Here is a 26,592-nt window from a genome sequence, read left to right on the forward strand (position 1 = left end):
AGAATTCTGCCGTATGGGAAAATTCGTATGAAAATAACCTCTTCACTTTCCACATCAGACTAGCATGCCACAAAAAACGGACGACAGATCGTTCAGTAATCTGATCGTGTGTACGGGGCTTAACAGTTTTTCAAGCGGACCTGATTTGAAGGTCCATGTAGCAGGTGGATGTAAATGGGATCCAAGTCCACTACCTCCAAGTCCGTCCAGGTCTGGAAAAAAATCTGAAAAGGACTGCATTCTTTTTGTTTTTTCCAGACCTAAATGTGATGGGTTGGAGATAGCCTGATGTAAACGAATGCAAATCTGTTTACATCTGGCTGCCCATAGAGCCATCATGGACTGACATCTATCCTGTTCTGCTCTGATTCAGCAAGGAATCTGCTCCTGGATCCCCTGCTGAATTGACTGGAACATTTCCTTTTGAAAGAGGTCTAAAGCCCCGTACACACGATCAGATTATCGAACGATCTGTCGACCGTTTTTTGTGGCATGCTAGTCTGATGTGGAAAGTGAAGAGGATATTTTCATACGAATTTTCCCGTACGACAGAATTCTACTTCAGAAGTGATGTCATGTGTTGGATTATTTTCTATGTGTTCTTTCGTCTCTGAACATGCCTAGTCTTGCTCTTAAGATTTTTTTCCGTCCAAATCTGTACTAATGAGATGAAAATCGGACGTTGTTTTGACGAACGACAAAAAATATATAGCCTGCACATCAGGATTTTCTCAGCTGAAAAGTCGGAGTCGGCTTTCGAAAGCACTATACTAACAATCCGAAAATCAACAGATTGGTCGTCAGGACAAATTTTCCCTACAGATTTTCTTATCGTGTGTACGGACCTTAAGGGTTTTCCATCATCTGGAGCAATATACAGACAGAAGAACAAACTTAAAGTGGAACTCCATCTAAAAAGGGATGTTCCACTTTTTGCCCCCCTCTCCCCAATCAGTTTTGGAACTTTTGGGGGGTTTTTTTGGCAAGGGAAAAGGTGTACCTGGTTTTCACAGGTTACTGCTCCCTCTTCTACTGGAATTGCCTAGGCAATTCCATCAGAAAATCACCCCATTCCCCCCGCCTGCATTCTCCAAGGACATGTCACAAGTCCCAGGAAGCTGCGTGTCCATTCTAAACGCATAGTGTGACTCACGTATGTGCAGTGGGAGCCGGCTGTGAAGCCACAAGGAGTCACAGCAGTCTTCTCACATTAAAAAACCTGGGGCAGGGGACCCAAAGACCTGCTAAGAATCGGCCCGTGTAAGGACATTGCTGGATCCTTAGGCAGGTAAGTGTTCTTTTATTTAAATCCAGCAGCTACAGTATTTGAAGCTGCTGACTTTTAACTTTTTTTTTTTTTTAGACTGAGCATATAGCATAAACTTCTTTTTAGTTTTGGACAGAGTAGAGCAGGGTTAAAACCCCTGCCAGTTTTTGCCGTCCGTGTTCCATTTGAGTGATTTACCCTTTTTTCATGTCCTGAAGATGCAAAAGAAAAGTGAGAGGAAACTCTTAAATAAAGTGGGGGGAATTCCCCTCTTAGATGGTTGTCACCAGAATATCTGATTGAAAGTTTTACCTTCAATTTTTTTTCTGGTGATAGTTTTAATATTTTTGGGTTCCCCTTCACTGTCCGTGTCACTGGACAAAATAGAGAGGAAGAATCCACCTAGTGAAAACATAGATAACAATAAAAACTTAAGAAGTGTTTGAGTCTGACATGGGCTACCCAGTTCCCCAGTTACCCTCATGACCCAGCACAATCTTCTCCTGCTTCCCACACTTTACCCATACAACCTCCATGGGGGTGAATGAGCTTCCAGTCAGCTGCCATACTGTGTCCCCAATGCCCGCACATAGATCACATCACCTCTGAGTGGGGTCAAGGGCCCCTCTGCTTATTGAATCCCTTAAAATGAATCCCTTAGCCAAGAGTTCTAAAACTACCTAATCTTTACTTGTGCTCTGTTCTGCTCACACCTACATCACAGTAGCCTTCCAAACACCACACAAAACAAAAAAGAAATTGGCAATATATACATTGTACATTTTGGGCTCTTGGACAGCTCTATCATAGTCTGTTCTCTAAAGAGAAGACCACCATTTCCCCAGCTCCCTTTACTAAAAAAAAAATGTTGTGTTTTTTTCAAAGCCAACTGTGGCTTCTCCAACCCAATGAAAAACCCACCATGGAGGGGTGTCCATGTAGCCCACACTTGCTTCCCCCAGGCAAGCTTGTAAGACAAAAATCACACACACACTTTTGGTATGAAAACCCCAACAGCCTAGGCAGCAATTTTGTCCCAGACCATATCCTTGGGACTTTTGGGACATGTATTGCACAGACTTTGACCAGATTCTCCCATAAACTTTGTTGGTGTTCACTCTCCTAGCATTCAAGAGAGAGGAGATGACTCTGGAGGAGCAGCCAAGGACCTCCAATCTCAAGAACCAGACTGGAACCAGATTGTCAGACGTAACCGTACTGGACATGGATGTAGAAAGGTCTGGGCTGATGAGAAGGGGCACTAGGTTTCAGTAGCTGAACAGTGCTAGCGAGGGGAACCGTGGCCTAATTGGCCAATAAGGCATCACTGCCACTACCTCCACAACTTCTGTTCAAGGTTTTTGTAGAAACCCTAGAATAACCAGGACTTGAAGTAACGTACAGGTCCCGCTGCATTTCCAATGATCCACCAGGGCATCTGCGCCTGAAAAACCTCCACATGTAGAGACCATTCCTTGTTGTCCAACTGGACTCTGGAAAGAAAGCCTGTTAGAATATTCTGAACTCCGGAGAAATAAGCCTCTAAGATGAAGGCTCGATTCCTCTGAGCCCAAGACATAGGCTGTGAGTCCCCCCTAGTCTTTTAACGTAGGACACCGCCGTAGTGTTGAACTAGCCTAAGAGCACTGACGCTCCCTTTGTTATATGGTGAAAGGCCTGTAGGGTGCATAAAGCTGGCCGTAGTTTCATAATGTTTAACCAAATCTTGTGAAATTGACAGCCCTGCCTGCCTTGAGCTATCCCCGACAGGCATTAAGCCCCCCCATCACATATTGGTCGTATCGGACGTGATTGTGAACCAGGTAAATGGGCAATGGAATGGCAAATGAGCCAGTTTCTCTATTGCAGCCACCAGGGGACTCACTTTCATGACTGAGGTTATGTAGATGACCTGAAATTTGCTTCCTGGCTCCCACTGCTGGAGAAACACCTTTCGGAAGCGCCGCCTTCTCCGAAGCGTCCACTTGACCATCGGATCCATAGACACCATAGTGTCAATCATTTTAGACACTGAAAGGCACGAGGGTGGGAAGAAGACAAGGCCATGGGGTATTCTGTTCCAGAACATCAGGATCCAGAGACAAAGCAATGGTCCTCTTGATTATATAAAACTGAGCCCCAAGGGAAAACAAGAGACTGAGTGGGCTCCAGGTGTCTCTTTTCCAGAATCAGCCGCCAGCCGAATTTTGAAGAGCAGCTGCCCTCTGTCTTGGGACAGTAGGAAAAGAACATCCAAGTAATTAAGCAGGTGTATGCTCCTTGCTTTGATAAAGACCTTAACATATGATAAAGACCTTAATAACTAATATGATCCTTAAAACACTCAGGGTGATGTTGAAAGCCTGAATGGTAGACAAGAAAGCTGGAGATGGTCTTGACCTACGGCTAACCAAAGAAACTTGCGGAAGTCTTCTACAATGGGAACATAAAAGTAAGCATCTTTAGGTCTATTGGAAATGAGCCAGTCACCTGGCTGGACCCCCCTATGAATCAGGGACAATGTTTCCATCTTGAACTTCTCCTTTTGATGAAAATTGGTTTAGGTGCGCAAGGTCGAAAATAGGCCTTTTGTAAGCAGCTCCTCTTCATGATCATAAAGAGAGGCAAGTACATGCCCTGAAATCTTTTGCATCCTGGGACTGGACAACAGCACTTTGCAATACCAGTGACTTTACGTAATACAAGAGTATATGCTTCATTTTACCTCGGAGTGAGGCAAAATCAGTGGAAATGAATCGGAGATGAGGAGGACCTCTGATGGACCATGCGTGTCCTGAAAAGAATGCGTGTCCTCAAACTCAGTAGCTTCATGGATACTCCTGGTCAAGCTTTTAGCATACTTCTGAGGGGATATCTGGCCTCTTCACCAGCTCTTCCTAAAATCCAGACCTGGTCTGTAATAATGTGCGACCCTCGCATGCTCTGAACATTGTCCTCTAGACTGTGTGTCGTCTTCCGACCTAGCAGGCGCTGGTCCTGAGGCAAGACCCAACTTGCCAGTTGTGGCCCAGGTTACGGTGCTGTCCAGCTTGCCAAAAGATGAAGCTCCCTTAAAGGGATCCTACAATAGTAGTATATATACGTGGGGCGGACCGGAAGCAGTTAAAGGTGTTTAGAGGCAGAGGAGTTTAGAGGCAGGAAAAAAAAAACAGTGCGTCCATGAGCAGCAGAGTTTTGGCAGAAAAAACGTTTGCCGTTAGTTTCAGTGGCCACAATTCATTATTATTCTGGCCAATTAAATGAATTATCACCCAAGTGCTTGACATCTGTAAACGCACCAAAATACATTACACACTTTTACAAGCAAGAGTTTGCAAAACATCCTCTGTGCATAAGGCCTTTATCTGAAAGTTCTGCATTTTTCTGTACTCGCTCTGCTGCATTCTGGGATCATCTGTTTGATTAACACCTTCATTTTTTTGAAGGTTAAAAAAAGCTCCTATAGTTTCCTTTAAAAATGTCTTTAACCACTTGCCGACTAGCCGCCATAGTTTTATGGCGGCAGGTCTGCTCTGTCCAGCGAAACGACATAACCTGTACGTATGTGGATGCTGGTGGGGGCGCGCGTGCACCACTGGAGGCGCGAGCACGCACCAATTGACCACAGGAGGAGCCAATCACTGAGTTCGGCAGCCTCGATGTCCGCCGGGCACCCGCGATCGCTCCCTGTGGAGACAGAACGGTGGTCTGTCGTTGTAAACACGGCAGACCGCTGTTATGTCAATAATCCTATTTAGGAACACAGGTCTCTGTGTTCATTCAGCAAACCCATCCCCCACACAGTTAGAAAGCACCCCCTAGGGACACATTTAACCCTTTGACTGCCCCTGGTGTTAACCCCTTCCCTGCCAGTGTCATTAGTACAGTAACAGTACATATTTTTAGCACTGATTACTGTGGTAATGTCAGTGGTCCCCCCAAAAGTGTCAAAAATGTCAGTTAAGTGTCCGCTCTGTCCGCCCCGCAAAGTCCCGCTAAAAATTGCTGATCGCCATCATTACTAGTAAAAAAAATGTAATAAAAATGACAAATCTTTACCTAGTTTGTAGACTCGATAACTTATGTGCAAACCAATCAATATACACTTATTGGGTTTTTTTTTTAACCAAAAATATGTAGCAGAATACATATTGGCCTAAAATGATGAAAAAAATTGATTTTTAATTTTTTTTTATTTGGAATGTTATATAGCAGAAAGTAAAAAATATTGTTGTTTTTTTTTTTTCTCAGAATTGTTGCTATTTTTTTGTTTATAGGGCAAAAACTAAAATAAAATAAAATAAAATACTACCGAAAGAAACCTCCATTTTTGGGAAAAAAAGGACACACAGCGTCTGTTTGCAGCATTTACAAGGTGCATTTACAAACAAAAATGCAGAACTATTTGAACCTCCTGTAAAAATGCATGTACATTCGTTCTGTGTAAATTCATGCAAAACTGAAAATTACTAGGCTATTTTCTTTTCAGATTGTATGATCTTTATTCATAAGAATAGCGTGAATAAGGAAAATACCGCATTATGGCCCCTAGATGGAGCACATGATAATAGGAAATAAATACTTATTTATTATGATCATCAGCTCCATCTAGTGGCCATAATGTGGTATTTTCCTGATTCTTGCTATTCTAATGAGTACAGAACATCAAATAACCTAGTAACAATTCAATTTTGCCAGCATTTGCACAAAATGAGGGTACATGCAGTTTTGCAGGCAGAATATTACACCCCTATGTGTTTAAAAGATTATTCTAGCACAGGGGTTCTGCTTTTGGGCAACAAAGGTTGTGTATCTATAGGCCCCCCAGTAATTTACATTTACTCTTGTTCCCATCTAAACCATAATCCAGGAGATTAAAGTAAAATAGAGAAGAAAATGAAGAAAAATAAATAATAATAATAAAATAAAAGCTGTAAACATGGCATTTCTTTATGTAGATTTAAAGGTAGACCCATCCTGGCTTATTTTTTGTAAATCCATTTTTAACTTGTCTGCTAAAATCATTTGTGAGCATCTGATTATCAGCCTTTAATCCTTGTCACACTTTATACCTAATGGGAAGCCAAGCTGCAGTGCACCAGTTATCTAGGGCAGGTTTGTGCCTACAGGCAGCACAGAGACCACTTTGCTGACAGATGAAGAGTAGGTTCTTTTAGGTCAGCCTCCTGTATTGTGGACTAAGCTTCTGGATATCTATGTAATGGCTGTTCCTTTTGTATATCGTATGCTGCAAAGAAATTTTCTGTTGCGTTTTCAACAGATTCAGTATCACTTGCTAATAATCACAAGGTGTACTGATAATACAATTCACTGTATAATACGTCTCCATCAGCAGCATTCATTTTTCTATGCACCCCCCTCATATACTGACATAAGTGAGTTTGGACTCAGGAAATCTAAACGTAAAAAATCTAATATAAACCTTAACTTACTAATTCAATTTCTAAAGCAATTTTTGTTCTTTTTAAATCTGCAGTTTTTTTTCTTTTTTTACCTGGTGATCCTGCCATGAAGGTTCTTGTTCAGTCATTTCCTCTTATTGGGGGACAACTGTCTCTGAATTTTCGCTCGTGTGTTACAAGCGGCTGCGACCACATACATTGAGCAGGAATAATCCACTGTTGACACTATTAGGAAGCCGTTCTGTAAAGTTTGGACATTTATGGAAAAAAAATAAAAAGTAGATTCAATTAGCAAGTTACAAAACAGAGTTGTTAGAGAATTTCCCGGGTTAAAAAAAAAAAATTACAAAAAGTACAATAAAAAAGTAGGTTTCAATGACTCTAAAAGTTTTAAAGGAAACCATCCAGCAATGCTCCATCCCACAGTATCACATCCGCTATAAAATATAGGACCCACAGATAAGGAAGGATATTCATGGTGGTCAGGGCGATGTCGTCGTCGCCCCCCTCCTATCTGATCTCATCCCTCTCTTACAGAGCCACATTACAGCCCATTTATTCCCTAGAAAAATATCATCACTATTCCTAGAAATGGCATTTAGATGTTAAAGGGTGTGCTTAGCCCAAACTTTTTTTTGGTTTGTTTTGACAGTAAAGCCCCGTACACACGCACCGATTGTTGGCCGTAAATTCTCGGCCAACGTCCGATCGGCCGATTGTCGGCTTGTTAGTATGATGCTTCCGACAACCGACTGCGACTTTTCGGCCGAACAAAATCTGGTGTGCATGCTATAAAATTTTTGTTGGCCGTCAGCAGAACGGCCGATTGTTCCTCAGTCAGTACAGATTTCGGCTGACAAAAATGTGATGAACAAGACTGGGCATGCTCAGAGAAGAAAAAACACACGAAAAGTAAACCATCACATGACATCACTTCTACAGTTGGTTGTTGTTGGCCGTCAAAATTCGTGTGCAGTCTAGAGCACATTTCAACCAACACAACAACACTGGACAAAAGACGGCCGATCGGTCGGCCAACAATCGGTGCGTGTGTACAAGGCTTTAGTAAGCAAGGAGCAGTTACATCCCTCACCAGCTTATTTTTTGCTGTGTACCATTCGGGAATATTACATTCAGCTCCTGTCCTAGTGATACAACAGAAAGTTAAAGGAAATCTGTCAAGGACATCTGGAAGATTTTGGATTCTCCTCCTCTTTCTTTCTTGGTGACAATGGTCAACAATTATGAAAATCACAAACAACTGCTGTATTGTGGAGGTGATGCCCACATCAATAGAGTCTTAAATGTACGTACAGGACACCCTCTGGTGGGATTTTTTAGGGCATTAGCGCCGGTTCACATTACCGCGACGCTACTTGCAGGGGCGACCTCCGAGATCGCGGTGCGAGCAGCGCGCCGCGACCTCGGAGCGGCCGCCACGGACTTCATAACATTAAAGTCTATGGCGGTCGCCTCCTGGTCGCCCCAAAGAAGCTCCGGACCCTTTTTCTAGGTCGGAGCGACTTGTGTCGCTCCTATTAGAACGGGTCAGCAGCTTCCCTATGGGAGGCGACCTGCGGCGACCTGTGAGGCGACCAGGTCGCCTCAAAGGTCGCCCCAGTGTGAACCGGCACTAAATCAAAAGTAGTTAAAAAAAGTACACATTTTATTGCATGTATCTTACATAGAAATAACAATGATCAACAAATAAAAACAATGCGGCTGTGTATACATTGTTGTACCAACGTAGCCTGAATGAACTGTTGGTAGCAGAAATACCCACCCAGGACTTTTCGAAAAGTCAACCTTTTTTTCTTCTTCAGAGGTACAAGGCTACATATTTCATTAATTCTGTTGTATGAAAAAACAAAATGTGGTCAAAATTCTAAATACAACAGTATATTACATCAAACTGGAAAAGTGTGCCTTACATATTTGTACTGACCAGTACAACAATGGAAAACCACATGGATAAAAGTGTATATGACTGGTTGTTTGACCACAGTCTGCAGCTCAGAAGGTCATCCTAGAAGGAACCTACGTCCCAAGGAGTACAACAGAAGGGACCCAATTGTACGAATGGATCTGCCAAATAAAACATTATATATATAAGTGGTCATTGTTATTTCTATGTAAGATACATGCAATAAAATTTGTATGTTTTTTTAACTACTTTTGACTTATGCCCTAACAAATCCCACCAGAGGGGGTCCTGTACCTACATGGTCAACAAGTACAATTCGAGTAGCGAGTCTTGTTTTGCACAGACTGCAAAACAAATAAAAAACAGTCATGAGAGAGTCAAACCCTTCCCCACTCTATCCAAAAACTAGAAAAAAAATTTTACCTGAAGAATTACTAAAGAGGGCCCCCAACAGCTCTTTTTACCCAAGTTAATATTTGAGAGAGCACAGTAAGCAGCCCTCCTGGGTACCATATGTACTGCATCCCATGTAGGAGCCGCTGGTGAACTGGGATCCCTCACCCTGCACAGCCAGGCACATTGTCAAGAAACAGACCAGTGCTTGTTTTATTGAGGGGATAAAACTTGGATAGTGAAATTTTTGGATGCTCACTTGTCTTTAGCAAACTCTTCAGGGACAACTTTCTTATATAGAGTCTACATATATACTCCAGTGCTTCTTCCAGCACACTTGCTTGCAGATATCTCAGATAGCAAACTGATAGGTAATCCAACAAAAATGCACAGTCAGATTTTGAAGCAAAAGCCCTTTTGGGCCCCTTTTGTTGTGTAGAAAAGTTCAGTTTCCAATTTACATTCTTCCTGTGGCTACTGATCCCAGCACCGCCTCTACAGGCACTGCCAGCCCACTTGGCTGCAGCTGCCTTTCTCACTAGCCCTGCTGGCTACTTTCCACAGTCCTTCCAGACTGTACAATCACCAGCCCACCCAGCTGACTTCTCCTGGACGCGCTGACTCTCTTCCGCTGTCCTCATACCTGTTCCCAAGCATCAAGGACAAGATCCCTCTGTGTGTTGTAGAGGATCCCTCCAGCACCTGATCCCTAGGCCCGAGGTCACCCCTCCCCAGACTAGGGAGTTACCCTCAAGGGCCACCGACAGCCTCCTCAGCACTCCATCTTCCTCCTGACTGCCCCTGCTGGCATTACTCAAGAGTATTTAAAAAGGGCCCTTCTTCTGCCAGCCCACTTGGCCAGGGATTGGCTGGGGTCCTCATCAATACTCCAAGCAGCCCCTCCTAACCCCCCACCCATTCTTCTGGAAGCTTCTCCAAGGTTCCAGCATGTAGGGGGAGGTAACAAAGGTGCTGCTTGCTGAGTCATTTAGCCTCCCTGGGTCACTTAACCCTGACCCAGATTCCGCCCACGCTTGGCTGCTAGCTGCTGGCTGCTAGCCAAGCCAAATTTAATTACACTACAGCTCTCTGGTACAATAGTTTTTATTGAGTTAAACAGTGCAAAATTACAGGCCTGAAGAAAAGAATGGCAAAACGGTCCCGCACAGGGGAACAAAACATCACATTTCACATAAATACAGACAAAACACTTTTTCAAGATTTTAAAGTGAGTAGTAGAAGCATCCGGCACAAGTGCCAGAAGTGGTCTACACTACAGCTTTCAACTATGTATACTAGCACACTAAATCATATTAGGTTTGCGCTGATAGTTTTTTGGTATTTGATACTAGCACACTAAGCTAGAGGATGCTAGACAAACCTGGAATGTCTGATGCACCTGTAGTGCACGGACCAGATTTGATCCCGGGTTCCATTCCCTGATAGGCAGTGCTTTAAGTGGGCCGGTATGCACTGGTACTCAGTACCGCCACTTCCAAATATGGCTCTTGAGCTTACCACCACCTCTCCGTGCGCCTTAGCGTACCAGTACGCTCATTTTGGACATCTGCGCCCTCAATTGCCCCCCCCCCAAGAATATTTCCCACTCCAGAGCCAGATCAGTCACCACCAGTGAGTCCCCCTGCTCCGGAGTCCCAGCCCAGGCCAGGGGGGGTGCTCTGTGGGGACCCTGATGTGGGGTGGGGGGGGCAACAAAATTTATAGGCTATAATAGAGTACCGGCACCTCTTTTGGGCCACTTAAAGCACTGCTGATAGGCACATAGCAGCCAGGCACACAACATTTCCCGATCACTTGAGTCAGAGAACAGGTGGTGCATGTCTTTTGTTTTTGATTTTTTAATTTGAACATCAGGGCTCTAACTCTGAATTAGACTTGAGGGTGAAGGCATCCCTTTGAAGTGTATAGATGAACGGTACCAAACAGGAATTCCTCAACAGGAATACAGTCCTGAATGTACTAAGTAGTGTTCGACCGATATCAGTTTTTTGTTGCCGATACAGATATTTTGGCCATTGCATATCGGTATCGGACGATATTTTCGTACATTTAAACATTTTTTATTTTTATCACTTGACAGGTACTCTTGTGGAGGAATCGGGGGTCTAAAAGACCCCAAACCCCTCCTCTGCACTTAAAAGCATTCAAAACGCCAAGTTTGGCTGTTTTGAATGCTGTCATTTTTTTTAATCTGGCCCTGAGTACCCAGAAGTGATGTCATAACATCACTTCCGGGTTTTTGCATGGAGACCCGATCAGAGCCGAATGCGGCTTTGATCGGGTCTTCGGACGGCCGTGCAGGCTGGTTGCTCGGTTCTCCTGGTGGGATGGGAGACCCGGGTGAGCCGCGGAAGGTGGCGGGAGGGGGGGATGTCCCCTCCCGCTCCTTGTAATGACAGCCGAGCGGCTTCTCAGCCGCATCGGTTGTCATTACAAGACAGCCGACCGTCGGCTATGGACGCCGGTACCGGGGTGATGCCTCTAGCTGCAGGCATCACTCCAGTACAAGCACTTTCTGAAATATCGGCAATATCGGTCACCTTGGTATATCGGGGAAAGTGCATATTAGCCCTCGATATATCGGCTTTGCCGATAATCGGTCGAACACTAGTACTAAGTAGTAGCTATTGCATTCCCAGAGAAGCTAAAGAAAGTCTTTAGATCCAGAAGGCTGATACTCACTATTTCCTGATCTCATTGCAGTCATGTTGAGGGTCAGTCAACTTCATTGCTCCAGCAGCCTGTTCCAAGGATCTTTAAGAGGCTTTCTGAGAATGCTCCAGTAGGATAGGACAGAGGTTCTCTAGCCAAACGGTAGCTGGGACCCCAGAAATGTGCTTGTAGTTCCAGACAACTTTCCCAGGGATGTCTAAGGCTGAGTCTTGCTCCCCCAGGAACAAGAGACCTCTGCTCTGGGTTCCAGTCTGTTTATACCCCCCTCAGCCACCTGCTGGTCACCTGCCATATTGACCAGGAATTGGCTGGGAAGATAATACCATGCAGGCTGGGGTCATATTCTCCCACCCACTATGTCCCAGGGTCCCCCGGGAGACAGGGGGAAGAAAATTGAGTCCATGCCTGTAGAGCCCAGAGCAGACCTAACTCATCAAACAATGCTCTCCCTGGTTACAGTGAGGCCAAAAACTAAACGTAGCAAAACAGTAGCTCTATGGGGCAACACATACCCAACTGTTAATGCATATTTTGACCTCTGAAGTATCATATAGCAATTAATCTATTTAATATTTTTAGGATCAAACATCACATTTGCATAGTATCAGCCATCATTACTTCTATTCAAGTGAATTAAAAGCTTCAGGGATTTTCAGAAGATGCCAATGATCCAGTATCTGTGTTATTGAGGGTCGATTACAGATTTATAAATAGACCTTGAAAATTTCACATGAACCCAATTAATGAATTCTCATGGAAAATTGTTTTTTTTTTTGTTTTTTTGCTTTTTCTTAAAAATGATTAATTTAAAAGGAAGGCAAGGTGGTGATGCATCTGTACATTTCACAGCGTACAAATAACCACGTAGAATATCTTGAGTATAGGTATACATACATGGATTTAAAATACATGTTCTCAATATAATTTAAATAGCATGTCACAGCACTAAGGCCTCGTTCACACAGGGCGCACTAAAAGGTATGCTTGCGGAGGGCCATGCACCCACACAGATTTCAAATTTGGAGCAGTGTTTGTGTCTGTGCAGTCGATTTTGTCCCAAATGACATCAATGGGACTGCCTGCACAGGGATGCACATAACACCTGTGCATCCCTGTGCAGGTAAACACAGCCCTCTATGATTGTATGCTTTAGTATGCCTGGTGTGATCAAAGCCTAAAGCCTCATACACACGTACCGATTGTTGGCCGTGAATTTTCGGCCGCCGCCCGATCAGCCGATTATCGGCTTGTTAGTATGATGCTTCCGACAACTGACTGCGACTTTTCGGCCGAACAAAATCTGGTGTGCATGCTATAAAATTTTTGTTGGCCGTCAACAGAACGGCCGATTGTTCGTCAGTCAGTACAGATTTCGGCAGACAAAAATCAGTTGAGCAAGACTGGGCATGCTCAGAGAAGAAAAAACACACAGAAAGTAGACCAGAACATGACATCACTTCTGAAGTTGGTTGTTGTTGGCCGACAAAATTTGTGTGCAGTCTAGAGCACATTTCAACCAACACAACAACACTGGACAAAAGACGGCCGATCGGTCGGCCAACAATCGGTACGTGTGTACGAGGCTTAAGGATCAGTATGGTCTACATAGCAAATTCTAGGACATGACCTTAGTAATTCTATTCAACACTAGTTTTAAATTGTACTTCTTGCTTCCTCCAGTTTTTTTTTTTTTTTTGTGGGGGGGGGGGGACAAAAATGTAACAGGTTTTCCTACCTATAGGGAGGGGAACTAAAACCCTATGTGGATCATGGGGAAGAGGGGATCAAGGGGATATAGATAGAAAAGGAAAGAAAGGTGGTCAGGGAATAGAGGCATTGGAGGAGAGAGGAGAAAAAGGGGAATGAGATGGTAGAGCATCTCCACGGTTTTCAGGGGACTTTAACCTTACATGCAAAAGGGTGGAAGAGGAAATCTACAGTTTCCCACTGAAGACATCTCCTAAACCTTGAATGTTCCAATAATCTTGGGCAGGGCTGCCATCAGGGGGGTACAGCCCATAGAGATGTAGGGGGCCCAGGCGTCCCGAGGGGCCCAGTCCCGAGGGATGCCCAAGTTCCAAGTTGACACCTCCCCTTTTTTCCTTTCCTCCCCTACACTGGCAACTAGTCCCTACTCTCGCTGGTGCCACCCGTTGCACTGGGTCCTGACTCCCAGCCTCCCCCTTGCCGCCGCTGTCAAAATGATTGGTTGCTAGGACCCCCTGGTGTCCTTACATTCAATCAAATGCATTCACAGCCCCAGGCAGAATAGGAGGATGTAACTTGGTGGTCAGGCCCAGGGGGCCCAGGCCTAAAGCTGTGTAAGGGGCCCCAAAATTTCTGATGGCTGCCCTGATCTTGGGCATAGGTTAAATCTACTCAGTAGAACCATGTCTTCCTGAACCCTTCACTTTGATGATTGCATGTGAATATGAGATTTTAGAATTCTTGGACTTTTAGACACCGCATAGCCAGGGTGGGAGAAGTTTGCTTCTATTTAAAAAGAATGTTTGCTCTAGCCATGTTGATCAGGTGCAGCAAACAGGTGCAGTGACACTTGTGAATGCACCCTACCTGTGATAATATGAGAGAACACCAGCGTGGGTCCGCTATTAGCTCCGAGAGGAAGCAATATAGCAGTGTTATTTCGGCAATGAAAATATTTTCGACATCGTTTTCATCATGCACCCTTAACCACTTCCCGCAAACTGATGTACCTGTGCGTTGGCTTGAAGAAGTGGTTGTACCGGAGTGATGCCTGCAAGCTACAAGAATCACCCCGGTACCATTTTTTATAGAGCCAGCGGTCAGCTTTCTGGTTCTGCTGACAACCGACGTGGCTCAGCAGCCTCTTGGCCGTTATCACAGGGAGTAGGAGGGGATGTCCCCCCTGAGTGACCAGCTGGCTGGTCAGGGTTCTGAATGAAGCTGAATTTGGCTTTAATCGGGTCTCCAATGAAGTAACCCGGAAGCGACGTCACAACGTCACTTTCGGTTTACTGGGCTGCCAATGGCGCCGATTTTAAAAAAATGACAGTATTCAAAAATGCAGATTTTGGCGTTTTGAATATTTTTAAGTGCAAAGGAGGGATTTGGGTCTTTAAACCCAAGATCCCTCCATAAAGAATGCCTTTCGCTGCCTATTACTGTCACAAGGGATGTGGCAGTCATTTTTTTTTAAGGAACAGCGAAAAATATAAAAAATAAAATAAATAGGAAAAAAAATTTTTTTAAAACGCCCCTGTCCCTGTGTGCTTGTGCACCAAAGAAGACGTATACATAAGTTGCGCCCGCAAATGTAAACAGTGTTCAAACCACACATGTGAGGTATCGCCGCGATCGCCAGAATGAGAGCAATAATTATAGTAAAAGACCTCCTCTGTAACTCTAAACTGGTAACTGCTAAAAATGTTCAAAATATCGCCTATGGAGATTTTAAATTATCGTAGTTTGTCGCCATTCCACGAGTGTGCGCAATATTAAACAGTAACATGTTAGGTATCTATTTACTCAGCGTTACATCATCTTTCACAATATACAAACACATTGGCCTAACTTTGCGGTTTAGTTTTTTTTTTAATTCAGTGAAGTGTATTTTTTCCAAAAAAATTTAAATTAAAAGCCCGCTGCCCAAATACCGTGTGACATAAAATATATCAATGACCGCCATTTTATTCCCCAGAGTCTTTGCTAAAAAATATATATATATATATATATATATATATATATATATATATATAAATTGTGTGGGTATTCTAAATAATTTTCTAGCAAAAAAGATTGATTTTAACTTGTAAACAACATGTGCCAGAAATAGGCTTGGCCCTTAAGCGGTTAATCTTGGTAAGTGGTTGAGTGGTTTGCTGTAGGGCTATCACCCAGATCAATGTCTGTGAAGCCCCGTACACACGTACCGATCGTCGTCATACAAACGTTCGTCTTTTCTCCCCGGGATGTCGATGTCTGTTGAAAAGTGCAAAGACAGCACAAGAATGTTGTCCGCCGACTTCAGCTGACTGCAGAAGTGATGTCATGTAATGGTTAACTTTCCCCGTGTTTTTTCTTTTCTGAGCATGCCCAGTCTTGCAAATCTGCGGTCTGTCGGCAGAATTCTGTACTGACTGGCGAACAATCGTCCGTTCTGGTGTCGGCATACAAAAATTTTCATGTTTGCAAGAAAGACTCTTGTCCGCAGAATGTGCGCAGACAGCTGTCGGAGGCACCATACTAACAAGCGTACAATCGGCAGATCTTTCGTCCGCCGACGTTTGTATGACGACGATCGGTACGTGTGTACGGGGCTTTAGTCTCTTGATATAGGTTTGTATCTCATCCCAGAAATATAGAGCACTCCCAGGAGACATGGCAAATTGGATTTTCAAGATTTTTAAATCTGCATCTTTCAATTTAAAAAAAAATCCCTAGTGATCCTGCCAAGAAGATCCGTGTTCGGACACTTCCTGATATGTGGGACAGTGCTCTGTCCATGTCCCAAATAAGCTTCTGCTTTGTCCCCCATGGACACATGAGTACCAAATGAAAAATACCAAATAAAAAAATCTTTGAGTGTTAACATTCGATTATGGAGTGAATGGACTTTCTTGTACTAAAACCACACACTCACTGTTACATTACTTGAATAATTAAATCGAAAAATTCCCTTCCTGCCTCTTTGAATTTTCTTATCACTGCTTCAATAGTGAATGTGAATTTGCCCCCCGATAATTAGAAAATCAAACGAATGTTCTTAAAAGGAAAGTTAGCAAACAAAATACTACTAGTGTATGGTAGGCACACCCAGTGGTAGCAGTATACAGATATTGCACCTCTGGCACTTTTTAGAACATTGGTGGGCAATTTGTTACACTTTGGGGGTTTCTTTAGTAGATGTGTATTTTATATCTAACAGTAACAAAATATTAACAAAGTATGTTGTTACAGCATTATTATTAGGTACCATACAGCTGATTCATGTTCTTTTTTGATGTGCATTAAAACTCGAATGCATTCACCTCTCTGTCTATGCGGTAAGACACGACCACTATGTAACACAAGAGGCTGTATTTGTAATGAGCAAATATAGCTGCACCCATGTACATATATCAGTACAAGTGGTACATAGAAACAGTGTTTTTTTTTTTTTTAACAAGAAGCAACAGGGTTGATTTACTAAAATTGGAGATTGCTACATTTGGTGCAGCTGTACATGGTAGCCAATCAACTTCTAACTTCAGCTTGTTCAATTAAGCTTTGACTGTAGGTGTTCACGACTCATTACATTGAGGTGTGCATTCCAAAGCTCAAACACATATGTGTGTGTGTGTGTATGTCTATATATATACTGACAGTGTTAGGAGAGCAGTGGATGGTGTCAGAAGGGCAGTGGAAGGCGTCAGTAGTTTTTATTTTTATTATTTTATAATTTATTATTTTGTACAATCTTTTTTTATTATTATTATTATTATTTATTTATTTTTTACAATTATTTTTGGAGCCCTTTTTGGTGAACTATCAGGGGTAATCTGCACCAAACGGGGTGATCAGGATGTGCCTGTGCGCACGCCTATGACTTTCACCAAAAAAAATACTAAAACCTGGAAGCTGCTTGGTTTCTATGTAGGGCTGCATCAGTTTTTGCACTCTAGTAAGCCCCGGAAGATTTTACCCCCTTCCTGACCAGGGCCTATTTTGCGATTTGGCACTGCGTGACTTTAACGGACAATTGCACGGTCGTGCGATGCTGCACCCAAATGAAATTGACGTCCTTTTTTTTCCCACAAACAGAGCTTTCTTTTGGTGGTATTTGATCACCTGTGCAATTTTTTTGATCATGCGCTATAAACAAAAAAAGAGCGACAATTTTGCAAAAATAACAATATTTTTCAAATTTTTTTATATGAAGTTCCCCCCCCAAAAAATGTAAAAATCAAAATGTTTTAACATTTTAGGCCAATTTGTTTTCTGCTACATATTTTTGGTAAAAAAAAATCACAATAAGCGTATTTTTATTGGTTTGCGCAAAAGTTATTGCGTTTACTAACAAAGGGGAAGATTTTGTCATTTTTATTGTTTTTTCTTTTTTAACGAGTGTTGGCGGCAATATGCGTTTTTTTTTGCGGGACTGCGACATTGCGGCGGACAGATCGGACCCCTGACTGACATTTTTGACACTTTTGGGGGTACCAGTGACATTACTACAGTAATCAGTGATATACATATGCACTGTTACTGTAAAAATGACACTGGCAGGGAAGGGGTTAACTTTATTGGAGAAGGAGGGGTTAAGTGTGTCCCTAGGGGCGTGATTCTAACTGTAAAGGGATGTGGCTGTTTATGTAACTACAGAGATATACAATCCTACATAGCAGGACCGTATGATCTCTGCACTTACACAAGGGAGAATGACAGGTGGCTTTGTTTACATTAGCCGCCTGCCTTTCTCCCTCTGTAACGGACGATCACGAGTGTCACACGCGCGGACATGTTAGGGAGCGAGCGGGGGCGGGAGCCAGCAGGGGCGGGAGCGAGCGGGGGCGGCAGCGTGCCTCCGGCGGCGCCCGATCGCCCCCTAGAGGCTCACAGGCTAGCGAAGTAGCCCTACATCACTTTGCGTGTGAGGGGCTGACTGCCGCCGTAAATAGTCGTGCGGCAGTCGGCAAGTGGTTAACATGAACCCACACTGTTAATATTTACATCAGATCTCTTTTGCATGCATAAGACTATACATTTCCTTTAGGAAAAAAAACTAGTCCATAATTCAATCATAGAATTGTTAATGTGAAGAAAAGAGCAGGCATGCCTTATATACCATGAATCCTGGCACTCGCACTGTCACAGATTGACTTCTTTCAACACTACTGACAACACTTGACCTTGGACTTTCCCTGTCAGCAAAGCTAATTAAATATCCTAAACCATGGCATGAATCTAATTCAGTCTTTAGACCGATTACCAGCAGCGCATTAAAATACCATGAAACCGGGCTGTCATACATCTGACAGATTTTGCCATCGGGAATGTTGAAGGAAAGAAAATATCCATCAAAATTGTAATTTTCACTGTTAACGGTACATCATTTCTGTTTCGGAGACAGAGTGTTAAGGCAGCATTACCTAAAAAATTTGGAATTTTCTGCATGAAATGGGGGCGCCTCGGAGGTGAGAGTAGGCTGCTAACAAGCAGAAAATATACTCAATCTTAGGGGAATTATATTCTGAAAAGGCCATGCTATACTCAACCATTAGTTCTCCTGCTGAATAGATGCAAAAAAATCTGGGTAACATCACATTTGTGTATTTATTTCCAGTTTACTCTTCAACTTACAGCCACCTATTTAAGAAGAAATCCTCCCTTCCTATTACCTATTATGTCTCCTCTTGCTCACACTTAAAGGAGAAGTACAGCCTAAAATCGTTTGGCTTTACTTCTTCTGTGGAATACAGGAGTGCAGATGGTTTTGCACTCCTGTGACCCATTTTCAGCAGACAGTGGGTTGAAGTCCGCTGTCTGCTGATGTCACAGAGCCTGTCCAGGCTTGGGCAGGATCGCCACAATGGAGTCGGGATCCATCCACATGCCTGGACTGGCACTGGCTCAGCCTCTCAGTGAGCCGCTGGGAGCCTGAGCTGGCCGCTCCCACCCCCTCCACAGCCCAGTGAGAAAAAGGGGGGGGGGCGGAGCAGAGCACTGACAGTCAGCAGCTCTCTGCTCAGGGAGCTGTGGAAACCAAGTGATTGGCGGTGTTCGATCGCTCAGTTCTCAGTGTTAGAGCCAGCGGTGGACAGATGCAGCATTCAGCTAGGTACAGTAAGTGTGATTAAACCAAAAAAATTGATTCCCATACTTCTCTTTTAATGCTTTCCTTTTTGTCAACACGCCCATCACCTGACCCAGGATCTGAGTCTTCGAGTTAAGATGGCTTTATTGATCCATATGCCCACCCTCACCTCTCCCATGCCTACTCATTACCTGGGCACAACCACCACTAATGCCAACATGTTCTGTGATGTACATGAACTTAGGAACTAAATACAAACTGATACTGAAACCAAATTAGACTTCATAAGGGACCTGGAACACTTGTTGGCACAGGAAACAGAAAGAGAAAAAACTATTTTTCCACACCTGGACCACGTGGTCCATGTTCCACTACTCCTCCGAATTTCAGGCCTGGGCCAAAGAAGACCCAACCCTCAATCCCCCTTGGCCATGATGGAGTGCCCCCCACTTTATCCTTGCTTCTATCCTGCCTTCTACTCTGCATACTTCCACAGCAACCCCAACTTCCTTATATAGTTGGTCCTCTATTGCTGACTTCTACTTTTCTCCATGGTGATACATAAGGGATAGCTAAGATGCAGATGTTTCCTAATGCACTAATTGAATTCCTTCTTGAGTGAAAGTTGTTCTTTCCCCCAAGGCCTTATCTTATTGGTACATTTGCTATTAGTACGGGCTTTATGGATGTGTACCTGATATTGACTTACACTGAACAATGTTTTTCAGACTGCTGATAATGTTCTTATACTGGATTTTTTTATGATACTTGTAGCTCCAATCTTTGTTCTTTTCACTTAAAATTCAATAAACTAAGTTTGAATAAAAAAAAAAATTATACTAAATTTCAGAAAAACCTTACTTACCAGTATCCACTGTTCCAGCCCATGCTGCTCTCAAGCTACCAAAACAGAAATGATCGCCCTTTCTCACACATTGAAGAATTTATATGAAGTGTCTATTCACTGCACCTGTTTACTGGCTGATACAAACAGTGGGAATTTTTTTTTCTTGGTTACAACAGATCCTTGCATGAGTGAGTGTATAGCCCTGTACACACGTACCGATTGTCGGCCGTAAATATTCGGCCGACGACCGATCGGCCGATTGTAGGCTTGTTAGTATGAAGCTTCCGACAGCCGACAGCGCATTTTCGGCCGAACAGAATCTGTCGTGCAGGCATTAAAATTTTCGTTGGCCAACACCAGAACGGCCGATTGTTCGCCAGTCAGTACAGATTTCGGCCGACAGACAGCAGATTTGCAAGACTGGGCATGCTCAGAAAAAGAAAAAAGACAAGGAAAGTTAACCATCACATGACATCACTTCTGCAGCCGGCTGTTGTTGGCCGCCAAAATTCGTGTGCAGTCTTTTGCAGTTTTCAACAGACATAACAGCCCTGGACAAAAGACGGCCGATCGTTCGGCCGATGATCAGTACGTGTGTACAGGGCTTAAGCCTGTCATTGTCACGAAAAAATGGCTTGAATCACAAAAAAATCCAAAAATAATGATCATGTGCTTTATTTGAAACAACTCAGTTCATCACAAGCTCTGAATTACATGTATTGATTTTCTCATTTCTACTTTAGGTCCCAACAGATATCTTCTAACTTTGAGGTAGGCATTAAGTACTTTATGATCTGTGAAGTCTAAGGTCTGTCTTTGTCTTTGAAAGTACTCCTTCCTCTTCTACTTGCATTATTATAAGGGAACAGTTAGAAGTCAGGTACGACAAGCACCACTGAGATGCTTGTGGAAAAGATGGAGGGATCAACAAATAGAAACTTGCTATTGCTAATGAGGTGCCAAGTCCCAAAGGATGGCATTTGACAACTCATTTATCAGTTTGTCTATTTACTGCTCCCAGCAATCCAGAAGCCAATTCAATTTACAATTTCCTATATCACTCAGGGACTCAATTAGCAAGATCTCTTTGCTGAGTTTCCAGGCCTACACACCTGCTATGACCACTATGATATGTTCCCACTCTTCTCTTTGAATTCCCTACTTATAACATGTATAGCTTGGAAGAAAGAAGAGACAGAGGGGATATGATAGAAACTTTTAAATACATAAAGGGAATCAACTCGGTAAAGGAGGAGAGCATATTTAAAAGAAGAAAAACTACCACAAGAGGACAGTTTTAAATTAGAGGGGCAAAGGTTTAAAAGTAATATGAGGAAGTATTACTTTACTGAGAGAGTAGTGGATGCATGGAATAACCTTCCTGCAGAAGTGGTAGCTGCAAATACAGTGAAGGAGTTTAAGCATGCATGGGATAGGCATAAGGCTATCCTTCATATAAGATAGGGCTAGGGACTATTCATAGGATTCAGATATATTGGGCAGACTAGATGGGCCAAATGGTTCTTATCTGCCGACACATTCTATGTTTCTATGTTATTTAATATAGAGAATGTAATAAAAGGAGCTGGAACACTCAAATGTTGACAACACCCAAAACTACCTGTTGGACAGGTACAAAATATGTAACTGATAAACAATTATGAAAGTAACAAACAAGCATGTGACTTTTTTTTTTTTTTTTAGGGTACAGCATTCCAGTGTTGCCGACGGCCCGTAAAAACAGGGCACTTTTTATCCTGCCCGTAAATGCCCTTAGGAACTGAAAAGTGCCAGTAAAAATGGCTGCGACAGGCTCTGGTGAGAACTGCGCATGTGCAGTCCTGGAAATCTCCGAGTCAATCCGATCCTGAGTCTGGGCCGCCCACTGATGTCATGCCGCAAGCTGCATTTCATGCCACTGGTCGCCGGCCTATCAAATTTAAAATGTCAGGAGCTCAGCCGCCGGCTGAAGGAGGAGACTTGTAATGGTGTGGACGGTGCAGGGGAGCCGAAGAACTGGCGGCACTAGCGAGAGAGACAGACATCGTGGACCCAACCCACCTGAATGGACACACAAGGCCCTGACCAGTGCCACTAGCCGGAACTGAGCATATCCTGCACTGGCTGCAGCCCCCTGGTGAGTGAGTGGAGTGTGAGCATCAGTGGCGGCCCGTGCATAGGGGGCGCCAGAGCGCCGCCCCCCCCCTAAAAAAAGAGAAAAAAAATAGGAAAAAAAAAATGACAAAAAGAACAAATAAAGTTTTGAAAAAAAAAATCGTGTTCGCAGGCCTATGCGCTCGGCATGGTGGCTATGGGGGGGGTGGGGTTTACGACCCAGAAGAGGCGCCGATTGGCTGCCTTCTGGGGGCGTAACCTGGGCGCAGGAAAAAGCGCTGAGCCACCCCCACCTTCGTGATATCCTGGCTGTGATTGGTCCAGTCTCCAGCCTGGACCAATCATCATCCAGGACATCGCTGACTCGCAATGGGGGCGGTGCCGGTGCGTGCGCCAGTTACGCACCGTCACCGCCCGATCTCCTTCCTGCCGCCCGGACCGGAAGACAGAAGACTGAAGAGGAGGACGTCCACAGCGCTGCTCGTCTCGGTTCCCGGAATCCCGCCATCCCGCCGCCGTCAGAAGGTAAGTGATTGAAGCCGACCTGTGCCCTCACCTGTGCCATGCCTGTACCATCACCTGTGCCATGCCTATGCCATCACCTGTGCCATGCCTATGCCATCACCTGTGCCATCACCTGTGCCATGCCTATGCCATCACCTGTGCCATGCCTATGCCATCACCTGTGCCATCACCTGTGCCATGCCTATGCCATCACCTGTGCCATGTCTATGCCATCACCTGTGCCATCGCCTGTGCCATGCCTATGCCATCACCTGTGCCATGCCTATGCCATCACCTGTGCCATGCCTATGCCATCACCTGTGCCATCACCTGTGCCATGCCTATGCCATCACCTGTGCCATGCCTATGCCATCACCTATGCCATCACCTGTGCCATGCCTATGCCATCACCTGTGCCATGCCTATGCCATCATCTGTGCCATCACCTGTGCCATGCCTATGCCATCACCTGTTCCATGTCTATGCCATCACCTGTGCCATCGCCTGTGCCATGCCTATGCCATCACCTGTGCCATGCCTATGCCATCACCTGTGCCATCACCTGTGCCATGCCTATGCCATCACCTGTGCCATGCCTATGCCATCACCTGTGCCATCACCTGTGCCATGCTTATGCCATCACCTGTGCCATGCCTATGCCATCACCTGTGCCATGCCTATGTCATCACCTGTGCCATCACCTGTGCCATGCCTATGCCATCACCTGTGCCATGTCTATGCCATCACCTGTGCCATCACCTGTGCCATGCCTATGCCATCACCTGTGCCATGCCTATGCCATCACCTGTGTCATCACCTGTGCCATGCCTATGCCATCACCTGTGCCATGCCTATGCCATCACCTATGCCATCACCTGTGTCATGCCTATGCCATCACCTGTGCCATCACCTGTGCCATGCTTATGCCATCACCTGTGCCATGCCTATGCCATCACCTGTGCCATCACCGGTGCCATGCCTATGCCATCACCTGTGCCATCACCTGTGCCATCACTTGTGCCATGCCTATGCCATCACCTGTGCCATGCCTATGCCATCACCTGTGCCATGCCTATGCCATCACCTGTGCCATGCCTATGTCATCACCTGTGCCATCACCTGTGCCATGCCTATGCCATCACCTGTGCCATGCCTATGCCATCACCTGTGCCATCACCTGTGCCATGCCTATACCATCACATGTGCCATGCCTATGCCATCACCTGTGCCATGCCTGTACCATGACCTCAAAGTCATGCAATTTTTTTACCGCATTTTTTGCCGTGAAGCAATACCTATTAAATTTTTCTTTTTGCGCCCCCCCCCCCCAAAAAAAAATTTTGAGCACCAGCCGCCACTGGTAAGCATACAAGCCAATTTTAACCTAGAGTGAATCCCACCGCTTGGCCTGCAACATCCATTCATCCATCCATTGCTTGGCTGGCTGCTATCTATGTGATGTCCACAGGCAGGCACAGGCAGCAGTTATCTGACAAGAATGGCAGTGGTGAGATTGTACAGAATCACAGATGTTCACAATCTTTGTCTTGCTATCCCCTGTATCCTGTCCGTATCCTCTGGCCGCCACCTGTATCCTGTCCATATCCCCTGACCGCCACCTGTATGCTGTCTGCATTCTCTGACACCATCTGTACAATTTCCGTATCCTTTGACTGCCTCCTGTATCCCATCCGTATCCTCTGACCACCCCCTGAACCATTTCTGTATTCTCTGACCACCTCCTGTATCATTTCCGTATCCTCTGACCGTCACCTGTACCCTGTCTGCATCTTCTGACACCATCTGTACAATTTCTGTATCCTCTGACTGCCTCTTGTATCCTGTCCGCATCCTCTGACCGCCACCTGTATCCTGTCCGCATCCTCTGACCGCCACCTGTATCCTGAGCGAATGCTCTGACCGCCACCTGTATCCTGTGTTCCTTGCACTGTAAGGGGGAATCCTGCACACTCTGAAATATGGGGGAACTCTGTACTGGCTGGATTATATTTACCTGACCTTCATGTAAACTGAGAAATATGGTTTTGACTTTGGTTTGATATAAACACTTTGCTAATATCACTGGCTATATGTTTATAGTTTAAATATTGATATTTGCACTGTTTAGCACTGAAAACAGACATTTTTGGTACTTTTGCAGTGTCAGTAAAAAATGTGGCTCTGTCAGTAAATTTAGTTATTTTTTGCCAGTAAAAAATTGGTGCCGTTTGGAAATTTTGGCGTGATGCCAGTAAATTGCACTTCAGAGGGTTGGCATACTACCTCAACAAAAACCTAAAATATATACTCACCGAAAAGACCCTTTACCTTTATTATAAAGTTGCAGCCCCTCAGATTGTAATTCCCACAGTTGATTTACTGCTTAGTGAGTTGTAACAGGCATACCATCCTTAAAGTGGCGGAATACCTAATATACCCATATTTGCTACACTGTCATCAAGAAATAAAGGAATGATAGTTATGATAGCACTAAAGCTTACACCTATAAAAACATACCAATTTGTGGTTGCTCTTGTATTCTGATATCAACGGCAGTGTTAACTTTGTCGACTAAAATATTTTTCTCAACTAAATTAACACTATTTTAGTTGACTAAAATACAACTAAAACTAAAACAATTCACATGACTAAAATATAACTCAAACGGCATTTTAGTCAAAAGACTATGACTAAAACTAAATCAAAATTTTATGTCAAAATTAACACTGCGCTACCACATATGATTAATTAGGGAGCATCTACTAAGCTGCTGAAAAAAAAAATTAAAAAAATAAGAAAAAGGCTTTTCTTATTTTTTTGCTTCATATTTAAAGCGATATAAAAGCCTTGATTTAAATTTTTTTTTTTTTAATAACAAACATGTTTTACTTACCTGCTCTGTGCAGTGCTTTTGCACAGAGAAGCCCAAATCCCCCTCTTCTCGGGGCCCATGCCAGCACTCCTGGCTCCTCCCTCCAGCCGGGTGCCCAAGTAGGCATGCCTCCGATATCATGGCGGCGGCCGTTGTGGCAGTCACCATGGGAACCGGACTACATAATAGTAGGAAGCGCAATGCCATTCACCAGTCTGAACTTATAGGAAAGCTCATTGAGCGCAACGCGTAAGTTGAGCAGTGATGTAATTACGCTGGCCGGAGCTAGGTGGCTCTGTGAATGCCGAGAGTAATACTGAGACATGCCCAATTTTTACTTCTGAAATGTAAGTGGATTCTTTTTTTAACCACTTCTGGATCGGAATGTTGCTTTCTAACTGTGTGGGGGATTGACTCACTAGATGAGCACAGAGATCTGTGTTCCTAAATAGCAGGAACACGTGATCCCTGTGTTCATCTGGGACAGAACTGCCTTGTTTACATCGTCAGACCGCTGTTCTGTCTCTATGGGGGGGGGGGGGCGATTGCAGGTGGCTGGCAGACGTCGCATCCACCAAACCCACTGATTAGCTTCCCCTCTGACCAATCAGCGTGCGCCCCCACTGGCTATTAAACAAAACGACGTACAGGTATGTCATTTCGCATAATAGAACCGACCTACCGCAGTAAAAGTGTGGCGGCTGGTTGGCAAGAGGTTAAAATAAAAACTTTTTATGAGCGATCTGCATGATGGTTCTTTCCTATTGCCTCTCTTA

Source organism: Pelophylax lessonae, assembly GCF_965119305.1.
Source record: "Pelophylax lessonae genome assembly, chromosome: 13".
Classification (NCBI taxonomy): domain Eukaryota; kingdom Metazoa; phylum Chordata; class Amphibia; order Anura; family Ranidae; genus Pelophylax; species Pelophylax lessonae.